The 12,660-nt window shown below is 41.1% G+C and overlaps 1 pseudogene; it reads right to left on the bottom strand.

Annotated features, from left to right (window-relative positions):
• Positions 1-5,668: 5,668 nt before the first annotated feature.
• Positions 5,669-6,513, bottom strand: LOC122905466 (annotated as a pseudogene).
• Between the last annotated feature and the right edge of the window lie 6,147 nt (positions 6,514-12,660).

The raw sequence follows: 12,660 nt of genomic DNA, 5'->3' as shown, positions 1-12,660 counted from the left end.
TACGGAACCAATCCAGACACCTGTTTTAGCTACAGGAAGATGGGGAGGGTGAAGGTTGTGGTCTTCACGCAACAGAAAGCACTGAGCTAGATGAAGAAGCATAAGGTGGCGGTGTTCAGGAAGGCCAGGTACTGCAATACAGAGTTGTGTGGGAAGGCCAATGGATTCTGGAAAATATAAATGCTCTTTCCCACCACCACCCACTGCCAACAGAGGCAAGAGTCCCCCACGCAAGAGTCCCCCAGGCTAATTTAGCACAAGGTTAACAATGTTCTCTGTAACAACCACTCCATGCTCAGTGTTACAGTGATGAACACTGCTTACTGCTGTCACCAGGAACAAAAAGTAAAATAAAATGATAGCCAGGGTGATGGCTCTCTTATCGGTCAGTCACTGGAGGTTCTGGAACCATGTCATCTCCATTCATCTCTCCTGTGGACAAGATGGATCCCCCCAGACTTCAAGGTCTATTCCTTTTGGGTGGCTCTGGAAGGTCCTGCATGATGTTTGTCGCTCTTGCTGCCCCCGGGTGTAAAGGACGAAGTAGAGGACATGGGCTATCTCCTGAGGGTAAAGAGGTTTCTTCTTCTCAGAATAGATGCAAATATTTCTAAGGCACGGTTTCAAAAATCTCCCTGCCTATCCCTGAATTTGTGTGCCCTTCCTCTGCCGGTGTGAATAATATGCCAGGCAGGCACTTGCTTTTAGCATCCCTTACACAGAGGTTCTACTTCTCTGAGCTGACACCCCCATCACTGCAAACCTGCTGGCAGCTCTGTGAGGAAATCCTCTATCAAGGGTCAGAGCTCACTTTCATTGGTTGATAGTTTGTTCCAGGCATTGTTCTAAGTGTTCTCCACTGTGTTAGTTCTCAGCATGACCTTATGAAATAGGTGTTTTTGGAATGGCTCTATAATAGAAAAGTGAGCTAAACCTCTACTACAGAGGTTAGTTTCAAGTCCTATAACTTGTCATGATCATCAGCATCAAAAAGAACACAGGAGACAATATACATTATCACGCAGGTGACTTTTCTCTTACAACACTTCATAATTAGTGACATTTAAAGTGTCATTTCATGGAGGGATCCCTACCAGAATAGCAATAAAAACAATGGGATGTGGCAGAAAGAACCTCAGACAAGGACTCACCATGAGTTACTGAGTATGTTATTAGCCACTCTGTACCTCAATTTCTCCATCTGTGAGATGCAAAAAGTATCTTTTTTAAAGATCATATTTATTTGTCAGAGAGAAAGAGAGAGAGGGAGAGAACACACAAGCAAGGGGGAGCAGCAGGCAGAGGGAAGGAACCAGAGCAGCATGCCAAGCAAGGAACAAGATGCAGGACTCAATCCCAGGACCCTGGGATCATGACCTAAGCCATAGGCAGATGCTTAACTGACTGAGCCACCTATGTTTCCCTACTTGTTTTATTTTTTGTTTTGTTTTTAAGTTAGCTTTTAATTTAGCTAACTTAAAAGTACCGTGTACTTGGTACATGGGTGCCAAGTACCCACCATGGCACTTAACTTACAACCCCAGGTTGAGAATCACATGCTGTTCAACTGTGCCAGCCAGGTACCCGAAGTATTATCTGTTCTAAGTCAAGACTGAACTAGAAACTAAGACTAGAATCTCAATTTTTAGAGTGAAAGAAAACATTAAAATAATATTATAAAACAAAGAAATTAGGCTTCAAAATATAGATTAAGAGTCTCAGCTAAGGTCATAGTTAAATGGAGGGAAGACCAAGACCCAAACTGATTCCAGAACCAGAGACCCCTGCCATAGTTAGCAACACATCCTTTACTCTGATCTCCTTCATCCCGAGCTGAAGACAGAGACCAGATTTTGAATCTTGTCACAATCACAATCTATTGATCTTCAGGCTAGTCATTTAACCTTTCTGAAAGCTTCTTTCTTCACATATAAAATATATGGATCACAAATACATGTGAATATATATCTATACTATCTGCATAAGCATAAGAAAGAAAGAAGGTGACGATGACAACTGTTATTATAATAACTACCTTCCTCCTGTGGGGGGACAAATAGTCCAAGGAGAGCTCAGGAGAGCATCGGAGATGCAGTAGAGGTCAGAGCACCAAATCTTGGACTATCTACATTAACCAGAGGGAGGCAAAGTAAGCAAAGGTTCTATTTTTCATAGGAATGCTGTTCAAAGAGTAAAAAAAAAAAAAATCAGCAAGTAAGGTGAGTACTTACTTACCCAGGTGAGTGATAAGCAGATTAATGTGTCTATAGGCACATTAAGGCACATTAATTATTTACAGACAAACAGAAATTATTCTGGTTTTATTATATTATTTTATTTTACTATTATAATTATATAACATATATTACATAATATATATTATATAAATAAATTCTATAATATAAAAGTATATTTTATTCTATTAATAAAATGGTATTATTAATTAATTACAGGAAAACAGAAATTATTCTGGATCATATATGACAATACTGAAGGCTCAAGATAAAGTAACTTGAGAGTAAGGGAGTATTTTATAGCACATTCCTGTTCTGGCCAACACTATATCCTACCAGTTCCATACATACAACATCATCAAGAGAGAACAGAATGCAGAAACAGAGCATCTCTTTCCAGTTCCCAGTCCACTGGGACAAAGTTCCAGGCAGAATTGTTCTTCCAACACAGAGCCCTTGCTATGGTGAATACTGCATTCCTGAAGAAAGGAGAGATGAACTAAGGTGTTTTTTCACCTTGCCTTTCAGTGAAGATGCAAATCCTCAGTAGATAAGAGTTTCTAACTGCTCTCTTCATTGACCTTGCTTCTCTGGCTGACATTTGGCCATTTCCTACTGGATCTTGGAGCAATGGAGCAAACTTTGAAACTAGAGTTTGGCCAGCCAGAGACCTCTCAGTATGGAAGCTCATCCTTCCCATCCACTTCCTACATCTTCGATGGCTTGTATAATTGGAAAGATATGTGCTAGCCTAACCTTCAATGCACTCAACAATAATTTACAAGGCATCTCCCATGTCATAAGGACCCTGTGAAAGACACTGGGGATTCAACAGTGAACTAGGTACCTGCCCTCAAAGTGTTTTCATGCACCAATCATAAACTACAACATTACCTAGCCACAAACTTTATGCAGAATAAGTTAATCCAAACAGGTAAATAACCATTTGTATTTAAATATGCAATATGTTTTATAGTGATTCTTTTGTTTGTGCTTATTTGTTCACTGCCTTTTGCTTCCTCATATCCAGATTTATCTCAGATGGAAGCCAAAACTGAGAATTTTGAATTTTCACAGCTGGTCTTTATATGTGTAATGGTGGGGATGCTACAGTTAGGAATCCAGAGTAGATTCTCTACATGGGAAATACATACCTCAAGGACTCTCTCTGAGAGGGATAAAGTAGGAGGACTCCCAGGCTGCAGTTGGAAATTTATATTTCCATTCCTACCAAGAATTCCGAGAAGAGCTCAGTGGGAGAAGCAGCAGCAAAGCCTTCATTAGGGTACAAGAAAGATGCTGTCTTGTATGTTGTAAGGAAGGAGACATGGGTCATTGAAGGAAATGGAAATGCCATTATGTTTAGGGAATAACCAGACAAGTTTGGGTACAGCAAAGGAAATGGTGGCTTATCAGGCTAGGAAGAGTCCACAGAAGGCCTAGAAAGCCAGGATGAGATACCGGGTTATGTTTTTGGTCAGGATGGAGCCATCAAGTGTTTGAGGGCTCTTATGAGCTAAAACCTAGGAAAAGGTGGTTAATAACATCAACCAATCAAGAAGTCCTGAGATAAGCCCACTAGACATGGCATAACTGAAAGGGCTGTGAATAGGATGCAGGACATAAAAGTCGCATCACCATCCTCTCCCCACCCAAGACATTCAGTACAGTTCTGGAACTCTACTGTTTCAGGGAACAGTAGACACGGAAAGGCAGTCTTCCAGGTGCTTCCAGATGAGGGGTCCGTGGAGACAGATACTGCTGATACTCTTGCCTTCACTGCTCCCACCCAACCCTTTTCCAGTCTTTTGGTCTGCATATGTTTTTAAAATTGATTCCATCAACAGGGGCACCTGGGTGGTTCAGTGGGTTTAGCGTCTACTTTCAGCTCAGGTCATGATCCTAGGGTCCTGGGATCAAGTCCCACATCAGACTCTCTGCTCAGTGGGGAGCCTGCTTCTCCCTTTCCTCCCCACTCCTCCCTGATCATGTTCACTCATCTCCCTCGTGCTCTCTGTCACTATCTTCGTCTCTCTCTCTCTCTCAAATAAACAAATCTTAAAAAAAAAAATTCCAGGGCACCTGGATGGCTCAGTAGGTTAAAGCCTCTGCCTTCACGTTAGGTCATGAACTCAGGGTCCTGGGATCAAGCCCCACATTGGGCTCTCTACTCAGCAGAGAGCCTGCTTCCCCTTCTCTCTCTGTCTGCCTCTCTGCCTACATGTGATCTCTGTCTGTCAAATAAATAAATAAAATTTTAAGAAAAAAAAAATTCCATCAGCAAAAAAAACAAAAAATTCATGAGCATGCATCCAACTATATGTATATTTACTTAACATATTGTTTAACATGCATGTGTACTTTACTAATACATTCTGTACATCATAAAATATACACCAAAATAAGGAACTAAAAGGATGAGATAAAAATAAGTGGAAATTGGAGTTGCCACACTTTTCTTTCCACATTCAGTGGATCATTACGCACACAACTCTGGGATGCAAACACCCCAATTTGGAGACTACCATCATAAGCAATGGCATTCAGGATCCACCTTTTGGGTAAGCAGACAGGAAGGGTAAGATCATCAAAATTAAGAACAACAGCAAACATATTTTGTATTCCTTCTCTGTCTTCTGTTGGCCAAAACCTAAAATTATTTCCACATCACACAATTCCTTTGAATTCAACATACAGCAAACAAACAAAATGGGCAGGGCCTAGAGTGGTGGAAAACTCCTACACAACCTCAGCCTTCCATGGGATCAAACTGAAAAGATTCCATGTGGGTGAAATCAGTCATAAGCTGGGCACCAAAGAAGGGAAGGGACAAGACTGGCAGACAGAAGAAAGAAGGAATTTCCAGATGGGCCAAATGACCACAGGCTAGAGTGAAGAAGATATGGAGATGTGAGGTGATGGAAAGAATCTTTCCTGGACTGGAGTGGAGAGACCACTGACAGGAGAGCAGTAATAAGGAGGGCAGTTGTGTGTGGGATGGTGGGACAATCTATGCCACCATTAAAAAAATACTTCAGGTTGACCTCGAAGGTAACTGACAACCATTACAGGTCTCCATAAAGTGGTCAGACCCAAAGGATGTTTCGAGAACTCTCATATAGAGGGTGTGAAAGGTCTGTTAGACAATGAGGCCATCATCCCCAGCCCAGAGTGGTTTGGGACCCACACTGGGTACTAGGAGCAGTGGAGGGGATGGCAGGAACAGAGAAGGGTGCAAAAAGAATTGATAGGGCATTGAAGGAGTACAAAAGAAAGAGGGAAATGAAAAGAACAGTACCCAAAAGAACAGTACCCAAACTTTACAGGTTCTCACCACTCATGGGCTTGTTCACACATAATGATTATTGACACTGTTAACTTCAGATGGACCAGCCTTTGTCCAGAGCTTTCCAAAGCATGGTCTTCAGGACTTTTCACAGCTTGGGGCTGCTTAGCACCAGGATGCTGGAGTGCAAACAGATGCTTGCACAGGTCACCACTTCCCAGGCCCAGTACCAGTGACTCTGGAAGACTGATTTTCATAGCAACAACAATCAGAGACAGGAAATATGATGTATAAAAGACAAGGAAGAAAACAGGTGACTTTCAGGGCCATGGTGTGAGCCTGGGTACTAGGATCACATGCTCCCAGTCTATGTTCCCTCATCCGCCCCAAGAGCTGGTACAGTGAGAACATGAACAAGAGCGTGGACACCAAGAATAGGAAGAATGGGATCAACCATGTAAACATTGTATGAGGTAGAACAAGAGACCAATAGAAGGGCTGTACTGTCAGCCAGGGTGCTGTTTCCTTGGGAACTCTGGGGGGTAAGCATCTGCATAAAAATTCTAGTTCCAGTGGCTGATGAGATGACTCTCAGGCCAGCTAAGACCAGAGAGCCCAGCAGCAGCCTGGGCATTGATGGAGAAATCCTCCACTTCAGCCAGAAGAAGACAGGGTAGGAGAAGACAGTGATCTTCACACAGTAGAAGACGACAAGCCACACAGTGAGCCAGGAAGTGAGAGTGTTGATGAAGTTCCAGGGGATCTGGTAATAGTCTATTTCAGAGAAGGTCAAGAGGTTGTTCAAGATGGTCACCCCATACAGGCAGAACTGGGAGGTGGCCAGGGAGGCCACAATCATGTCACCTGCAGGCAGCACCCACATCACACTCACTCCATGCCCAGCACAATAACCATGAAGCCATTCTGCAACATCGCAGCCATCAACTCCAGGAAGAAGATGACCATGAAGATCAATGCAGGTGAGGAGGACATCATCTCCAGGAGGCTCTGCTCACACTGGGACACTGGGATACATCCACAAGGAAAAGTGGCCTCTCTGGCTAGGCCGCTCTGTTGAGACCAGAGATCCAAAAAGCCCTCTCCTTGGATTCATACAAAAGCCCAGCTACTAGTAAATACCTCCAATCCCGCAGGATTTGAAAAAAAGATTCCTGTGATCTCTCTTGGCATGCAAATCACTCCCAGCTCAATGATCCACTGTCTATATTTGCCTATCCTGTTGCCTGCTTCTTACCAGAGCCAGGGAAAGGGAAATGTTACCAGAAGAGAGGCTGCATGAGTGATTGAAAATACTCATATTTTGTACTTTATTTATTAACCATACTATTTTTTTCCTGACTTTTCTTTAAAAGATGTCCTTATCCTTGTTTGGCTCCCCTAACCCCAAACCTTCCTGGATCCTTCATGTCCCAGTTTAATATTTTATTCACTAGTCTGTACACATTACAATAAGGCCCATCTCTTGAATGGGTAGAGTAAAAAGTCATCCATATGCACAAGCACCAGGAAAAGGCTCATTTTCTCCTCCACTGACTGCTCATGCTGCCTAAAATGTCACTGGCAGACTCCATATTGAAATTTGAGGAGTCTCCAGTTAAAATGTGAATTTCCCTAATGTGAACATCAAATCTGTTAGCCATTAATGCCTTAACTTCAGTTTGCTTAGCAAACAGAAATTACTCCCTTCCTAAGAAGGCTCTGAGGAAATGAGAGTAGGTAGGTCATGAGAAGGGAAAAACAGAGAAGGGAAACTGGGAGACCAGATCCAGAGTGGACATACAACTGGAGCCAGGGAACCAAGAACTGGGATGACAAGAAGAGCTCTGAGCAAGCCCATGGGGTGGGGGTGGCACAATAAGAGAATAGCAACCAACCTGTTAGAACACCTTGCCGTTGATAAGGTGAGTGCACACAGTACATTTTGCCTCTACAATAAGAAAAAGAAAAAAGCAAAAGGGAAAGGGGAAGAAAGAGGAAGGTAGAAGGAAGCAGAAGTGCAGGAAGAAAAACAGGGAAGGGAGTCTCCTCTTCCACTATCAAAGATCCTGGAGTCACAGTCCTCCCCAAAGCCACTCACAAATAAAGGCTTCTCTCCCACTCAGTATGGTCTCACTCAAAACTTCACAGTGAGAGGTTTATTGTGAATGATGGAAGAGAATAAAAACAAGAACAAACATTTATAGAAACCTCAGAAAAAAGAGTTTGTTTGTTTTTAAAGATTTTATTTGACACAGAGAGAGAGACAGCAAGAGAGGGAATACAAAGCAGCAAGAGATGGAGATGGAGAAGCAGGATTCCCGCTAGGCAGGAAGCCTGATGCGGGACTTAATCCCAGGACCCTGGGATCAGGGCCTGAGCTGAAGGCAGATGGTCAACAACTGAGCCTCCCAGGTGCTCCAGGAAAAAGAGGTTTTGGCTACCTCTCAAACATGGCATTTGGTTGAAGAACTGCTTCAGTTTTCTCAAAAGATCACCAAAGAGCAGATAACCCACTCTGATCATTGGTTTAAAACTCAGCTTCCGTGACTTGATTTAGTTCTTCGCATGTTTTCCCCTGCCTTCTCCTTGAAGATAGCAGCAGTGAGTGGCTCCTGCAAGTTTCACAATATTTTGGCTCTTCTTGTAATCCTTTTGGTGAAAGGCCAATTTCATGATGTCATCAAGAAGCAAGTTGAGGCCATGGCACACACGCCCTGTTGCCATCACATGTAACCAAGTATCCCCCGTGTGCTCACAAGCAACCTCGTGACTTACATGGTCATCAAAGCAAATACTTCGCTGGAAATGGTTTTCCCGGGACTCTTCTTTTCTATGGTTGATAGCTCTTCAAGTGTTTTCTTTTGTTTCCACACTCCTCCGTAAGCAGGTTGAGAGAGTACTCTTCCATGGGCACCAGTTCATCCATCTCTCCGTGCGTCACTAGATGTGAGCCTTAGAGAGGTCCCATGCCCTATGCATAATCTGCCTCCAAAAGAGTCCATAAACAGGACAACTCATTTCATTGTTTTTGAGACTCCTTCCAATATACACCACCAATCTAAATACCATGTGTTTCTCACCACAGTTTGGGGCATGTTTCTGTTTTCTAAAGGTGTCTCATGGTTGAAAATAAAACTGATAAATCCTTTTGTAGCACAATTGTCAAAAAAATTTTTAGCATGATGCCTGAGTCGCCTGTGAAATTTTGCTGGTGTCAACACATAACAGCAGAAGGTCAGATTCAAGTGGATAATTCTGAAGAGACCTACCTGCACTCCCTTCATTTTGACTCTCTACACCAGAAAAGGACTTTTTTGGCTTCTGTTCACGAGGGAGTTTCTTTTATTTTTCTCTTATTACATTAGAAAACACACTGGGTCACTTTAGTGACATGTAAAAATACATATTTCATTTAACAGCATTTGTAAATCCTGGTGTCCATTCCTGATTGGACCTATGAGTGACCTGCAGTGTACAAATACTTCCACATTCTTCCATGGTTTCATCAGGTAATTGATGGTCTGTGCCAGGGAAAGGTGGAGGAGGAAGGAAATAACAATGTTTTTTTTTTTTTTTTAATAACAATGTTTTTAAAGGCTACACTGTGCATAAACATGAAGCTAAATTATGCACTAATTTAACAAGATTTCCTGGCAGAATAAGTTCAAAATATTCTTCTGGCCCTACAGACCTTCTCTCATCATATATTCACATAAATAATTTTGAATAAAACACTGAATTTATTAGAAATCCAGTATAAAATAGGGGCACCTGGGTGGCTCAGTGGGTTAACTGAGTTGACTTCAGCTCAGGTCATGATCCCAGGGTCCTGGGATGAGCCCACATGCATCAGGCTCTCTGCTCAGCAGGGAGCCTATCTCCTCCTCTCTCTGCCTGCCTCTCCACCTACTTGTGATCTCTGTCAATAAATAAAATCTTAAAAAAAAAAAAAAGAATTTCAGTATAAAATAGAATTGTAGCTTTCTAAAAGTAAACTTGAGTTTACAATATCCTTGTTTTTCAAAATGTATAAGCATAGTTAAAATATTGCCTAATATTCAGGTAGATTGATGTATTTTCCTTTTAGCTAATGAAAATAGCATTTTAAAGTTATTTTTGCAATGATAAAATTTGTTTGCAAGGAGGTCCAGAGTCTAATTTTATTCTAATTCCAAAAATTTTAGATTAGTTTTTTTTTTTTTTTCCTCTCTCTGACTTGGACCATCTGAGCAATGGAGAGCAATAAAACTAATTTCTAAAGGAATAAATCAATGGTCCTTCCATAATGCCATAAACTTTACTCAAATGTCTAACATTTGGTAGAAGGATAAATCATGTTCAACTCCTAAATCAGCAGTTTACAAACCATGCCTTAAAGGAAGTTCTCATGGTAGAGACGGCACAAGATGAGAAGTGAAGAAGGGCAACCACGGGCACCCACTTCCTTTTCAAACAGAGCAGCTTTGGGGTGCCTGGGTGGCTCAGTCAGTTAGCCTCTGACTCAATTTCAGCTCAGGTCATGATCTCAGGGTCATGGACAGAGTCTGCTTGTCCCTCCCCCACCTTGTGCATGCATGCTTGCTCTTTCTCTCACTCTCTCTCTCAAATAAATAAATAAATCTTAAAAAACAAAACAGAGTAGCTTTGCTCATATCTAGTTTATATACATATATATATATATATACATATATACATACATATACATATACATATATTTGTGTAAGGTCTCAGTTAAAGACAGGACTGTACCACAAAAAGCAAATTTGGAGATAATGTCCCAAATCGAAAGTCAAAGAGGGAAAGAGATTGAATCCCTACATATTCTTTCACCCTCTCCCCAAAACTCTTCTAAAATGACTATACAGAGATTTTTAGAAATTATTTTTCAAGCCTTCAATCTACAATAACAGAATGAGGGAAGGAAAAAAAAATTAGGGGGAAGCTGGAAAGTAGATGGACAAGTAGCCAAAAACATAGCTGATCTGAGAAAACTAAAGCCTATGCAAGCAGAAGGAAAAGTCAAGAACTAACCTGACTTTTACTCAGGATTTTCAGTACCAGGCACCTCTGGAGAAAAGTTGCTAAACATTGGTTATAAGTCAGTTTAAGATTCAGATTCCTAGATCACTTCCTCCCTTTTGTATAACTAGGCAACCACTCTTTCTCAGCCTTAGGTAAAGACTGGACGCCTGGGTGGCTCAGTTGGTTGAGCAGCTGCCTTCGGCTCGGGTCATGATCCCAGCGTCCTGAGATCGAGTCCCACATCGGGCTCCTTGCTCGGCAGGGAGCCTGCTTCTCCCTCTGCCTCTGCCTGCCTCTCTGTCTGCCTGTGCTTGCTCTCTATCCCTCTCTCTCTGACAAATAAATAAATAAAATCTTTTAAAAAAAAAAAAAATTAAGACTGGAGGTTATTCCCTGGAGACGATAAAACAGGGTCTCTGAGCTGGGTGAACACCAAACACATCTGAGGTAAGGGTACACTGAAAATGACAAATTAAGTAAATTAATATCTTTCCCTCACTTGGGTTCCAAGAACACTGGCACCCAGGCTTTCAGCTTCCAGGCATGAAATGAGTGTAGACTTTTCAAAGAATCCAAGCATTCCAAGAAAAAGATGTAAAGACACTATCAGAGATTCCTCAGATAATTAGCCCTGCCAGCATTCTACAGTGAAGCCTGGGGTCAACAATCTCATTCACAAGTTCACAGCTTCCAGTCAGTCCTCCATCCCTTATTCAACACAAGCAGAAAACAAGGAGTTTGGAGTATCTGAGAAAAGGTGGAAGATAAAATGAAAACAAAGTAAAAAAAGAGCTACTTGTAGGAAATTCATCAATGCAAGAAGAAAAAAAACTTTCCTCACCAAAACTGACATTCTCAGAGAGTTCTCAGTATCCAAAACAACCAAATAAAATAATAAGATTTTATTAAAAGAAAACATTCAAAACTTTTAAAAATTTCACTCAAATTAAAAACGTGATTAGCTAAAATTAAAAACTCAATGTAAGAGACAGAAGATAAAATTTACGAAGTATTTCAAAAAGGAGAGCCAAAAAACTCCACAAAACCATAGGTAGAAAACAACAACACTAACCCAGGATATCGAATATCCAACCAATAAAGATTCTAAAAGGAGAAAAATAATAAATGAAGGGGGAAATCCCACCAACAAAATTACTGAAGAACTAAAAGACATAATTTTTTCTATTAAAAGGGCCTTCCAAGTATCTGGGCCATCATAAAGTTTCAGAATATTGAGCATAAATTGAGGATCCCACAAGCTTCTCAAGAGGGCAAGAAGTGAAGAGGATACTATATTCAAAATGTTAATAATTTGAGTATTTTTTAGACTTTTTAAAGGTAATTTTAGAAGCTAAAAAGACACTGCAATAATCATCTCTGACCTAGAATTTTCTATCTGGGTACTCAAGTTCAAGGGCAAAATCGTCTTTTCAGACAATCTTAGTCTCAAAACAGTTTACTTTCTATCTAATCTTTCTCTTTTTTCCTAAGAAAAAAAAATTAGAAAAGACAACAAGGAGAGAGCTAGAAGCAAATGTAGCCAAATTATTCCTCCTTGGTTTTTGTAAATAGCAGTGCTTCCTAGAAGCATGGATTCATTTTCCTCTTGCAATTAAGTATTGGACTGCTATCCTCCATAAACAGGAATTATAATGATCTAATATTACTCAGAATCTTATTAAAATCTTCCAAGTATGTGTTTCTCATAATCATTTGGAGGAAGAAAGGGCAGAAGTCAATATATGAGTCATGTTTCTAAAATGGCTTAAACATTCTGCTAAAAAAAATCATAATCTAAGATTTTCCATTGTTGAAATGGTGATTGTTCTCCTAACTTTTTTTTCTCTTCACACCCCTCCGTCTTGTCCCTCCTGGGATCCTCAAACAGCCCCCATCCACCATTCATCATACACCTCTCTAGAGGCATAGGGGGTGAAGGCAGCATGAGACAGAAGGGAGTGCTGCTGATAGCATATTATGGAACACTCCCTAGGATGAGGCCAAAATGTGCTGACCATGCTTAATGGTGTGACAGTCCTGGGAACTGGGGGATAAAATAAAGGGGCAAAAGAAGAACACAGCATCCACTGTGTTCCCACCATGATGTGGGAGCTTAAG

The sequence above is a fragment of the Neovison vison genome, chromosome 4, assembly GCF_020171115.1.
Source record: "Neovison vison isolate M4711 chromosome 4, ASM_NN_V1, whole genome shotgun sequence".
NCBI classification, from domain to species: Eukaryota; Metazoa; Chordata; class Mammalia; order Carnivora; family Mustelidae; genus Neogale; species Neogale vison.
The sequence above is the reverse complement of the archived record's forward strand: the minus strand, read 5'-3'. Positions and strand labels throughout refer to the sequence as shown.